Here is a 13,685-nt window from a genome sequence, read left to right on the forward strand (position 1 = left end):
GATTTAATTAAGAGATTTTTAGATTCACATCTTAAAATAATAAAAAAATAATATTTTATATAATAAAAGATATTTTAACAAAGAAAATTACATACCAATTCTTCACCTTCTTCTTATATCTTTATTACATAGAGCATTAATCATTATCATTATACTATTTTACAACATGTAACATTTTATCATAAAAAATATTGATTTAGTGTATTCTGATAGGATTAATCTTAGCATACAAGCGATTAACATTTACAAGTGTTACAAGTTTCGAAATTTACTAAATCCTAAACGCGCTCCAATTTTTACGTACAACTCACGCATTATATAACAGAACATTATATCAATCAAAATCAATTAACGCGCGAATAATATAATTTCTAATTTTCAAAAGATTTCGTTACCTTCTTCGAATCTCTTGCCAAGTTTTTCGTTCTCCTTCTTGCGTTCTTCCCTTGTATTTTCGATCGTTCTTACTTCTGCGTTTATCACTGCTTTGTTCGTCATCATTCACCTCAATTTCTCTCACTGTAACTCTAGCTTCGTTTTATTTCGATTTTCTGGTTTCTGAAATCAAAATCTGAACGAACCTTGAAGATAATGGATGATTCAACCTCAGATTGTCAGCTCGATCAGGGCAAAGTGGATTTTGAATTTGAATCGAACGAAGTTCCTGAGGTTTGATTTAGATTCAGCTAATTAATATTAATATGAATTTGATGCAGTTATTCGTCTATGATTGTCTAGCTGAATAATTCGTGAACATAGACTGTGAAATTAATGCGCGAACATAATCTGTGGATTGAATCTAATGTATTAGTTTTGATTAATTATCTGCAATTTATAGCAGACGCTCGGGTGTAGATCAGAACTTTTTGGGTGTATTTTTAGGAAAGTTTGGGTGTATTTTAGGGGGGAGTTTGGGTGTATTTACAGTTTATGATTTTTCTTGTTATTTTAGTTGATTTGTTGTCGTAACGGGTGTAGATCAGGAGTCCTTGGGGTGTATTTTACTTTGATTGTTATTTTTTTATGAGGTGCAGAAATTATATAGTATTTTCTTGTTTTTAAACATGTTGTATTTCTGCAGCCCCTCTCTGTTATTGATGAGCAGCTTGTTTCCAAGGTTGGAATGACCTTTAAAACCCTTGAAGATACTGCAAAATTTTACAAGGACTATGCCAAAGCTACAGGTTTTTCTACAAGAGTTCGGAGCACAAATAAAAAGGGAAACGAAATTAAGAATCAATTGATCACATGTAGCAAAGAGGAAAAATGGAAATCTAAAATATCTTCGACTGAGAAGACAAATCCCACAGCTGGTTTAAATTGTCCTGCAAGAATTTATATACACACATTGAAAGATGTTGGTGCTTGGATCATTTCAAAGGTCGTGCTGCATTCACACCCTTGCTGTCCAACTCAAGCAGAGATGCTCAAACAGCACAGGGAACTAAGCATGTCCGTTCGTCGTACAATAGAGAATAACGAGGAAGCCGGTATCAGACCAAGCAAAACATTCCAATCATTCGTTGCGGCAGCTGGGGGTCACCGCGAGTTAAATTTTATTGAAAAGGATGTGAGGAATTACATCATGAGAGAAGTGCGAAATGTTTCAGAACAAGAAGATGCAAAGGAATTCGGGAAATATTTATTGAGAATGAAAGAGAAGAATCATAATTTCTTTTTCGAGCTCGAAATCGAGGACGATCAATCGATTAAGCTTGCTTTTTGGGCCAATGCAAGGAGCAGAGCTGCCTTTGAGTATTTCGGAGATGTTATTTCATTTGACACCACATACAATACAAACAGGTAATATGCTGTTCTTGTTTATGCTGCTAAATTAATTTTGTTCTATGAATCTGCTGCAGAGGTGTATATTGGATCTTCCTTGGGTGTATAAATTCATTATATGGATGTACGTAATGATTTTCATTCTACAATGTCGTAATTTGTTTCAGGTATAATTTGGTTTGTGGTTCTTTCGTCGGGGTGAATCACCACGGTCAGTCAATACTTCTTGGATGCGCTTTGATGACAAACGAAGAAATTGAGTCGTTCAAATGGTTATTTCAATGTTGGCTTCGTTGCATGTGAGAAAATGCTCCGAAAGGGTTTCTCACCGATCAATGCACGTCAATGAAAAGGGCTATAGAGGCTTGTATGCCAACAACAATTCACTGTTAGTGTATTTGGCACATCACGAAGAAGATCCCAAGCAAATTAAATGGGTACAAGGGACATGCTGAAATTGAACAAGAATTGAGCCAAGTTGTTTGGAACTCTCATAGTAAAGATTCATTTGATAGGAATTGGAATGATTTTCTGCGGAATTTTGGTCTTCTGGACAACAAGTGGCTTTCAGGTAATGTTGTTTAAAATCTGCAGCAGAGGTGTAAATTGCATGTTTTTTCGGGTGAATTTATAGTCCGTTTTTGGGTGTATTCTACAGATCTCTATGAAGACCGTCATATATGGGTTCCAATCTATTTGGATCACCACTTCTGGGCAGGGATGAAAAGCACACAAAGGAGTGAAAGCATGCATTCATTTTTTAACAAGTTTATTACCCGGAACAGCTCGCTTATTCAATTTGTCAAACAATACGATAATTGCCTTGGAAGCAGGGAACAAGCAGAGAGAGAATCAGATGCTGCAGATTTTCATATGGTCATACCGTGTGCAACCAAATCCTCCATTGAAGCTCAGTTTCAAGATGTGTACACTCATCAAAAGTTTAGGGAAGTCCAAGCACAATTTAGAGAAAAGGCGAATTGCATCACTAGATTAACAAATTTCGCTCTAGGCTATTCAGTATACGAAGTTGGAGAACAAGTTTCCAGCTCAATATTCAACAAGTTTGTGGTTACTTACGACTCAGTAGCAGCCGAGGTAAAATGTTAATGCTTATTATTTGAGGCAAGAGGGACATTGTGCCGTCACGCACTAAGCGTGTTAAGCTTTGAACGAGTAAGCCAAGTGTTATCGAGATATATACTGGAATGATGGAGCAAGAAGGTAAAGAGGCGACACACACACACATCAAGAGCAGCCACGACGAGCCATTGTTGGAGTCAAGAAGCAAGAGGTTTGACGAATTGGTTTTTCGTTCGCAAAATATTTGCGAATTTACATCAGAATCGAAGGAGCTGACTGCAATTCTGCACCGTGCGTACGATAACGTCATAGTTGAGATGGAATCATTGAAAGCCAAAAGGAAGGGGACATCTTCTTTATCTCACAAAGACGCCAACTTGGAATCCGTTAACGAGCTTCAAAGCCCTCCAAGGATTCGAACAAGAGGACATCCAAAAAATAGGCTAGGTTTAAAGTTGGACAAACAGATTGCAAATGCCTCAAAGAAGAAGAAAACGAAAGCTTTAAACGAGGTAAAAGTGATGTTCTTTAAATATGTGGTGATTGAGTTTAATTTTCTCGCTAATAGTTTAGCTAATATGTGAGTTTATTATATTTAGTTAAAACTCTTTGATGCTGCATCAGTGGTGCATCCAAATTCCAGCCAGTATCAAGGACGTGTTATGAATTATCAGTTCAGGAAACCAGCAGCAGCAGATAACTTTTTGGGTGTATAGTTACAGAATATGGGTAAAGCACTGTTTTTTGGGTGTATTTCTGAATTTTCTTATATTTCACATTTTACATATATATACATATATATACTTCAGAACCTTATTTTTATGTTATAAAATACTGTTTGTGTTTTAGGATTTTAGGGTTTAGGGTTAGGGTTTTAGGGTTTAGGGTTTAGGGATAAAGCATTAGTGGATAGAAGTCTGGTGTATATTTAACTTTCCTTGGGTGTAAAATGAGATCTTATGGGTGTAAAAATCAATGATTTGGGTGTATAGTAGGTTGGTTGGTTTAGGGTTTAGGTTTTAAGAGTTTTAGGTTTTAGGGTTTAGGGTTTATGGTTTTAAGGTTTAGGGTTTAGAGTTTTAGGTTTTAGGGTTTTAGGGGTTAGGGTTTAGGGTTTTAGGGTTTAGGATTTAGGGTTTTAGGGATAAAGCATCAGGGGATAGATGTTTGGGTGTATATTCAACTTTTTTTCGAGTGTAAAATGTCAGGTTATGGGTGTATATTTGGTTTGATATTTTCCTTCATATTATAATACCTATAATTCAGACATTTTGAATACAGTAGAGAGAGTTTTACTCATAATTGGCAAATTTTTACATCATCTGTTCAATTTCTTACAAGACTATATAACAGTTACATTAATCAGTATCAATATCATTAGAATCTATCTGACAATATGGACTCAATAATAATGAGGATGGCTTGGACAGTCTTATTGCATTACTTCCCCTAATGGCTTCAGCTTTGTCTTTATTCATTTCATGTAATAGAATCCGGGAAGCATATTCTACTCTAAAGTGGTCCACCTCGTCCTATAGTTAAAAAGAATATTCTGTTTAATCAACCATGTTAATTGAGTAAAGTAATACAGAGTTTTTTAGTTTTAAACACATTTACATGGGTCCAATTGTCCCACTCATACTTCAACCTTTTAATGTTTTCGGGCTGAATTATCTCAAGCCACTTCATACGTAAATAGCACAGTCATAGCTGAAAACCAAGAAAATAAATTACAAATTACATATAGGAAAGTTTAATTTTCAAAGTGAAAGATTTATATCTTGTCTTTTGGCCTGAGATGTTAATATATGACGGTTCAATTTCCTTGTCATTGTCCCTTCTCTTCAGAGGTGCCCCCAGCATATACTCTAATTCGTGAAATTACATATCCCTTAAAATACAAAATAAATCAGTAATACATGAATAAATTTAATAAAGAAATAACCCAAAGGAGCACAAACTTACACCTTATATTGAACAGAAATACACCCAAGTATTAAAATATAGAACACAGAACCAACTTACAATGAATGTATTTAGGGTCGTTCTCTCATCGGACGGAGATGTCGTGTGATATGGGTCGAGTATATAAAATTTCTACTTTCTTGTATCAGCCAACCATAACCACCAATGTTGTGAATGGCAAACAGGTACAAAAATATGAAGTATGTTCAAATTGAACACTGTTTTAATTTATTTGGCACATAAGTAAAGAATGGTAATAAGAAGTTTTAGAAATGAAAACTTACATAACGATGCAATGCTAATTTTTTTAAGGTCCAAGAAGGGTATAAACATTGGGTAGTCTTCCATCCTGAATGGCTTATTGGTTTTAGGCCGTAAGAATACCCTTTCTGGATGATTTGCAATGGCCATGTTCTGCAAAAATTGTAAACCACCAAATGAATACTAAAAATACACCCAAATGAATGCAGAAAATACACCCAAATGAATAAACAACTTACACCCAATTGAACATAGAAAATACACTCAAATGAACACATAAAATACACCCAATTTAAGACATAAATACACCCGAAGGAATGCAGAAAATACACCCAAAATTCGTTGAAGCAACCCTTACCACAATATCAGGGAGAGACAGTATACTTCTTCTTGAAACCTTTTAATCTTTTCCTGGTTTAGGATGAGGCACATGGCAGAGAAAATCTAGAAAAAGATGCCGAAATCAATTTACATCAATCAGCATTGCAGTTAATTTTGGTGATAAAAACATTAATGTTATTGTAATATTACCTCAATTTCTATATGCGTTTCAGCTGCGAGTGATGCAAGGTGGACTTTTGACAAAATATATCTATCTTGGGCTTGGAGTGTGCACACGGTGTCAAACTCATTAGTTAGTCCATTTCCGTATGTCTTCACTCGTATGGCCCAGATGTAGCATTTCTCTTTCATGTCAGCCATATTTTCATTCATCCTCGCAGGAGTTTCAAACTTCTCGAAACTCTCTCCGCCACTCTCCTTTCGAATCTGTGGACTTTTTCCTTTTGTTGTCACCCCACCACTTGCAATTTTTTCTACCAGATCCCCTAATTGTTCTAGCAGTTTTGGGGTTTCAGGAGTTTTTGCCCTCTCTCCATCTTGCGTTGCCGCCCCCTCCTGCGTTGCTGCGTCTTCTTGGCTTGAATCAGTCAAGCCAAGGCTAAATGATGGCATCGGACCTTATTTAGGAACGTACAATGCTGTCTGTGCCATCATCATCAGCGCAGCAACGTCTTCTGGGGCTAGATTACTGCGTGATCATGTATAACGTATTATAAGAATAAAAATATATGAATGATAACGAAACATTGATTTTACTCTGATGAACTTACATTTTAGATGGAGCTGGTGGAAGCGTGGGTGTGCTTTCTTCAGGTTTTTCGGGTGGTTTTGGAGTGCTGCAGGGTTACATAAAATTAATCATGTTATAAAAAAACTAGTCAGGGATTAGTCATGAAAATATATACCCCAACAAAGATCATATACACCCCCCAACAGGGACAATATACACCCAAACTGTAACCAAATACACCCCAAGACTATTCCTTACCTTTTTGTAGTTCCTTCAGGGGTTGGTTCAATTTCTGGCACAGGGGTTGGTTCATTTTCTGTCATAGATATTTGTTCAATTTCTGACACAGTAGTTGTTTGGGACAGTGGTAGACAAACTTGAATCAAAACTCTAAACAACAAGAAAAATAAAAGGTTAACAAACCCCCCAAAAATAAAATGGTTATAAGGTTGAAATTTTCTTGAAAAACTCACATTGAAAGCGCTTCGGTTTGCGACTGTGTCTCTACCCGCACAACCATCATGTTCTCTTCAGCTGGCTCACTGGCTGATTCTACAACCAGACTCAACCTAAAATACACCCTAAGAAAGTCAAAAATACACCCGAAGGATTCAAAAGAAAGACAAGCTTTGTTTTTTGAGAACTTACATACTTCTAGTTTTTGCTTTTTTTTTCCTGCCTTTTTTTTTCTCGAATAAAACACTAAAGGGCTTTTTTTCTAAAAAAAAAAATACATACAGAATTAGAAGTAGAAGGTAATAAAAGAAAAAGCAACAGTTATTTGAAAGAGAAATTACATGCTCTCCGCCGGTTTGTTTACGCTACTTTGATCTGTGTGTCCTTGAGACGAAGGATCATTACTTCCTAAGTTTACGTCTGATATTCTAAACATAATAGAGTACATATTATTCACAAAAAATACCATACTGTTAAATCAGGATAACAAGATTTTATCAAATAAATCTTCTTACGTTTCAGATGAGACATAGTGAGCTTCCGTCGATCGCATGTCAGCTTCCTTCTCCCTGGCAAACAAGAAACAATTACTAGCAAAGAGAACACCTTAAAATCTGAAATATACACCCCAACAAGACATACCCCTGTGCAGTAGATTTTTCATTCTTTTTCCTTAAGAATTCATCTAATTCTTCAGTTCCAATTTCAGATCTGACAGTACATGCATAAAAGAACATGTTAACAAATATAATTTTGATGATTGACGGTAATATAGCTTACAAAGTTCTGTACCCATGATAGGATTTAGCTTGCTCAGGAGATGAATCCTCAACAATGACCTTTTTCTTTTTGTATTGTGTCCTGGGGGAAAAAATAAGTATGAATCAGAAATATAAAATTAAATTGATCATAAAATACTACCCAAAGAAGTGCTTACTTTTGTGGTGTTCTCTGAGTCTTTTTCATTGTTTTTTGCCTCTCTACTAGTGATGATTCTTCGCTTCTAAAAGTTAATAAGAGACGCTCTGTTAATACATGAAATCTTGATAATAAACCCAAAGGAAAACAGTAATAATTTCAGACATTACTCATCATTTGATTCAGATTCTGAATCAGAATCCTCCTGAATCTTCTTTCTTTTTTTGGACTCCATTCTAGAAGGCAAACAATCATTATTTAAAAACATACTAAAAGGGACAAAATACACCCAAATGAATGCACAAAATACACCTAACTGGATAAACAAAATACATCCAAGTATGTTATTTACTTTTTGACTTTTCGGGTGGGTTGTTTCCTTGTTGAATCCTCTGAGTCTTCTTCAGTCTCAGATTCAGAGGTAGAATGGACTTCACTTTCAGTTGTTTCAGTCTCAGATGATGATGATGAACTTGCCTTCCTTTTTTTGTTTTTTTGGTTTTTTGTTTTTTTTTCTTTATTTCTTTCATTTTCTCCTTTGTTTCGGCCATCTTTACAATTCCCTGAAACATTAGAAATGTTAGTTAACAGCATTCAGGTAAATAAAATACACCCAAGATATTTTGTTCACTTACCATATGTTCCTCCATTTCTGCCCTCATTCTTTCAACTAACTGCTCTCTAGTCCAGTTGGCAATCCAGGGTTCTGGAAGTCTTTCTTCCCCCTTCTTGTCTTTATGTTTTGATAGATTGAAGTAAACTATCATCAGGACAAACAGGTAGCCGTCAATTGCCTTTTTCTTTTTCAGATTGTAATCTGTTATTCCCTTGATGATAAAATTCAGAACATGTGCTCCCCAGTTCCCCTTTATTATTGTGTCCATCTTGAAAATTGGTACCAGGTGCACATGGGAGATTTTGTTTATTGTGGTTGGTAACAGGAACACCATCTGTATATAGAGGATGAAAATCTTCTTGAACATGAGGCGATCCTGTTCATTATCAACACCAATAGCCATCATCTCATCTGTTAGATTTTTGAGGGTCTTCCCCTGTAATCTTCTAAAAATTTGTTTGTTGTCTTCAAAAAGATCCTTATAATTGACTTTTTGAGGCAGTAGATCTCATACAAAAAGGGAAACAACATTGTATGAAAATCACTTGAAATACACCCAAGCATCACTTGAAATACACCTCAATATGGCTCATATACACCTATGTTTGTTACGAGTTACCTGACGCGTTGATGCCAAGCGCAGCCCCTATTATTCTTGGTCTTACTTTAAATGAACCGTAGCCGATTTCGAGTGTGTTTTTCCCTAATTTAAAGAAGGTAGCCAACTCCTTTAATATTTTGTGATGCACCCTTAGCAGCGGGATGTGCATCAGGCCACCAAACCTCAAATCCCTAACAGTTGCTTTCTTCTCGTCTCTCATATTTCTGAATTTCTCACTCAACAGATGGGTTGTACACTTTAGGTCCTTGGTTTGCTGTAAACAAAGCAAAATTAGAGTTAGATATATTTCTATTATGAAAAACTGATTTGATCCAAGACATATATTTGTTCTTACATTTTTTGCAGCTTGGTTTTTGCCTTCCATTTTTACTGCAATGAAAAAGAGATGCTGTCAATATATAAAAAATACACCTATGTGTCAGTCAGATACACCCATAGATCATCCACATACACCCAACCCGATTTCATAAGTATTTAATGAGATCAGTTCAAAATGATATTCAATTCACTCAAACATGGATAAGTATACAAGCTCAAGCAATATTACAATGTCAAGCAATATACACCCAAGGACAAGTAATATTAGAACAGTTGCAACAGTTGAGTATATTAAATTATATGAGTTCAGAAATATATACTGAACAAATTACGCGATATACACCTAACAATCAACCATATACACCCAACACATTACGCCATATACACCCAACAATCAACCATATACACCCATATAAATTACGCCATATACACCCAACAAATTAAGCAATATACAACGAAAAATCAATTACGAAAAAAACTAGAACAAGAAGAATAGTAAAACCTAGAACCACTTAGAAGAACAGTAAAACCTAGAGGAACTTAGAAGAAGAGTAAAACCTAGAATAAGAAGAACAGTAAAAACAGTAATATGAGATTTAGAACAAGAAGATCAGTAAAACCTAGAAGAACATAGAAGAACAGTAAAACCTAGTTCTTCGATTTCGAAATCAGAAATAGAAATGTGGAAAATCTATAAGATGAGTCATACAGTAACGTACCTTGAATAATATTTCTTCGTTTATTCTGGAGATTGTTGATGGAGAGTTCTATCTTTTGTTGATGGTTTCTGCTAATCTTCGCGACGAGTTCGAACGTCTCTTTAGTTTGGAATGTTCCTCGAAACTTGACGGTTTGTGTTTTCTTCGAAGGAGAAGAGGAAGAGTGCGTCATAACAAGCGCTTTTTGCGAAGCGTAACCGTTGAGTGAGGCGCGTGGGATTGACGCTCCATTCAAAGGGAGTGAGTGCATGTGGATTATTTCTGGGCTGGGCCAACTTGTAATGCTTGTAAGCCTTATTTGCTTGTATGTGTAGCAGGCCCCATTCTGATATTAGTATCATAGTTATCAAAATCAAACTGAACGAGTCGGTTCGACCAAAAAACTGATAAACTGGAATTAATACCGGTCCGGTTCAAGTTTAGGACCGCCTAAGGCAAAAAGCTGGCACGAACCGCTTAGGTCGCAGTTGAAGAGAAACCTACCATGGTGCTCCATATGCTCGATATGGCCAACATGGGGTTGGAACTCCTTCGCTCTAGAATGCAACAAGGATGATTCTACCGCCTAGTTGCGGTGCTTCTTACTAATTTATGTACAAATTATAATACATATAGCAATCTTTTATTTTATTTATATTCAACATATTTTAATTATAAAGTCACTTATTTTTAAATCAATTATATTTTATTTAACTATAAATTTTATTAAATATATACAAATTAAAAAGATAAATACAAAAATTTTATTAATCATAATTTATTTTTTCTTTTCATGATTATATGATATATATCTATTAATATCTTTTTTTTAATAAATTATATAATAATGGGTGTAAAGACTCACATGCAGTTATTTTCATATAAAGTTCATAGTTGAAAATTGTCTAACGGTTCTTAAATATCAACTTCACATAAAAACAACTATATGTAAATTTTTACCTATAATAACATAATAATAAAATAAATATAAACTAATTAATAAAGTATTAAAATTTGAAAATGATAATTATTTTTACAAAGACAAAATAAAAGTACTTATAATAAAAAATAATTAAATTTTATATATTTATTTAATTATACTAGGTTAACCGGTTCGACCAATAACTCACCGGTTGAACCAATAACTCAGTGACCTAGTAATCTGATCGGTTCGATCACCGGTTCGATTCTAATAACTATTATCAGTATGCTTGTCTCTCTCTTCTCTATTTATTTTACAAAAATATTTTTTTTTATAATTATATAAAAATTAGCATTTAATGAATAATTATAGTAATTGTTACTTATTCTAATTGTCAATTATACATAGTTAACATTTATATGATATTTACATTGTGTTAAACAAATGTAGAATGGAGAAGACGACATATGTCCAATTCTGCTCAATGTCCGGTTTGCAATGCAGCAGATGAAGATATTCTCCACATGCTTAGAGATTGTCCGTTTGCCAAAGCGGTTTGGAACTTCTTCAAGGCTCACGACATTATTACAGATTTCTTCAACATGACTATTAGAGATTGGCTCTTTGCCAATTTATCTAATGAAACTGATTGGTCATATATTTTTGGAGTGGCAAGCTCATGTCTTTGGTTCTTCCGTAATAAATATATTTTTGAAGGTAAGAGGATGCACCCAACAGCAGCTTTTGAAGCTATCAAATCCCGTGGAAAAGAGATGTTGAGCGTTATGAGGAAAAGCTCCCAATTGAAAAGGAGTCATACTTTAGCTAGAAGCATGATAAAATGGTATCCCCCTGTAGAGAATTGCATGAAGTTGAACATGGATGGATCATTTTTCAAGCGAGAAAACAATGCAGCTTGTGGAGGAGTGTTTCGTAACCATCTTGGCAGATTTGTTGTTGGCTTCTCTTGCAATTTAGGTAGCTGCTCCTTCACATAAGCTGAGCTCTGGAGCATTGTAAAGGGTCTGCACATTGCGGTAGCAAATAAATTCTCTCGTGTTCTCATTGCTTGAGTCTGATTCGGCCATGGCTATTAATTTTATAAGAGAATGTTGTACTAATTCTCATCCTTGCAAACCTCTCCTTGATGATATAAGCTTGTTAAGTAGCCGCATTCATAAGGTTGAATGGAAGCATACCCTGAGAGAAGCGAATACTGTAGCTGACACTCTTGCCAAAAAAGGACAGCATCTTCCTCTTGGTCTTCATCTATTTGATACTCCGCCTCCTGACATTAGGAATTCTCTTTGGTTAGATAGTTATGGTTCTCTAAGAGCGAGAGGCTCTTGTTAGTTTCTATTTCTTTTCTGTTTTTTTGGGGTCTTTGACCTCCCTTTTCCACAAAAAAAAAATATATATGCTGACGTAGCAGATTTTGATATCAGTATGAACTTTAGAGGGATTTAAGAGTGAGCTATGCCATAGAGGAAGTCTTTCAATCATGATAGGCTCAGTCATCGATTGAGTCGAGCTAGGGTTCGAATCTTCCGACCACACGCCCTAGCATAGCCTTTCCCGTAGGAACATCCACAATGGATCCAGTGCGTTTGACAAGATCTCCTTCTAGAGTATCATATATAAAGTGTTATATTTTCTCTTCATGAGTGTAAATTCCATAGGCATAATTTTTTGTTTTGTTTTTTAATTTTTTTTAACTATTTTATTTTCATACAACAATAATGCATTTTTTGTTTTTTTTTTTAATTTATCGAAATTGATCATTTTTTATTATTGAAAATCCTGTGATTAGTTTTTTTCAATGTTCTGAAAACCGGACCGGACCGGCCGGTTCAACCGGTTTAACCGCAAACCGGCACTGCAAGCGGTCCGGTCCTTATCTGAAAACCGCAGAGGGAAGAACCGTTCAAGAACCGGCGAACCGGTCAAAAACCGGCCGGTTGGACCGAACCGGTGACCGGCCGGTTATGCATCTTTCACTAAACGACGCCGTTTTGCGTTTTAAAAAAAAAATAAAAAAGGACTGAACTGAACTGCATTGTGTTATGTTGTCAATTTCTGATTTCATTTTCTGTGAACTGAACTGAACTGAACTGCATTTTCTGTATTGTGTTGTGTTGTTTAATTTCATACATGTTTTATTAATTTCACTTATGAACTGAACTGAACTGAACTGAACTGCATTGTGTTGTGTTGTGGACTGAACTGAACTGCATTGTGTTGTGTTGTCAATTTCTGATTTCAATTTCTGTGAACTGAACTGAACTGAACTGCATTTTCTGTATTGTGTTGTGTTGTTTAATTTCATACATGTTTTATTAATTTCACTTATGAACTGAACTGAACTGAACTGAACTGCATTGTGTTGTGTTGTGAACTGAACTGAACTGCATTGTGTTGTGTTGTCAATTTCTGATTTCAATTTCTGATTTCATTTTCTGTGAACTGAACTGAACTGAACTGCATTTTCTGTATTGTGTTGTGTTGTTTAATTTCATACATGTTTTATTAATTTCAGTTATGAACTGAACTGAACTGAATTGCATTGTGTTGTGTTATGGACTGAACTGAACTGCATTGTGTTGTGTTGTGGACTGAACTGAACTGCATTGTGTTGTCTGCTAGTTGATAGTTATAGGAGTGCATGGAAGGAAACTGGATGTACCCTCATGGCTGATGGTTGGACAGATCAAAGACAAAGAATTATACTGCATTCATACATAATTATTTGTTATTAAATTAGAAAATTAAATTATTATATCATTCATTAATATTTTTTTTTCTAATCTTAAAAGCATTATAACTAATTGTGTAGACTCACCTTAAAGGGATAAATACGTTGATCTCATTATTTGTTTATTTTTTATAATTATTATGATATTTGTTTCTTGATATATTGGGTATGATTTTATTTTGATACTCTTTATTTTTTTTCTATTTATGTATGAGTA

The sequence above is a fragment of the Arachis ipaensis genome, chromosome B09 (assembly GCF_000816755.2).
Source record: "Arachis ipaensis cultivar K30076 chromosome B09, Araip1.1, whole genome shotgun sequence".
NCBI classification, from domain to species: domain Eukaryota; kingdom Viridiplantae; phylum Streptophyta; class Magnoliopsida; order Fabales; family Fabaceae; genus Arachis; species Arachis ipaensis.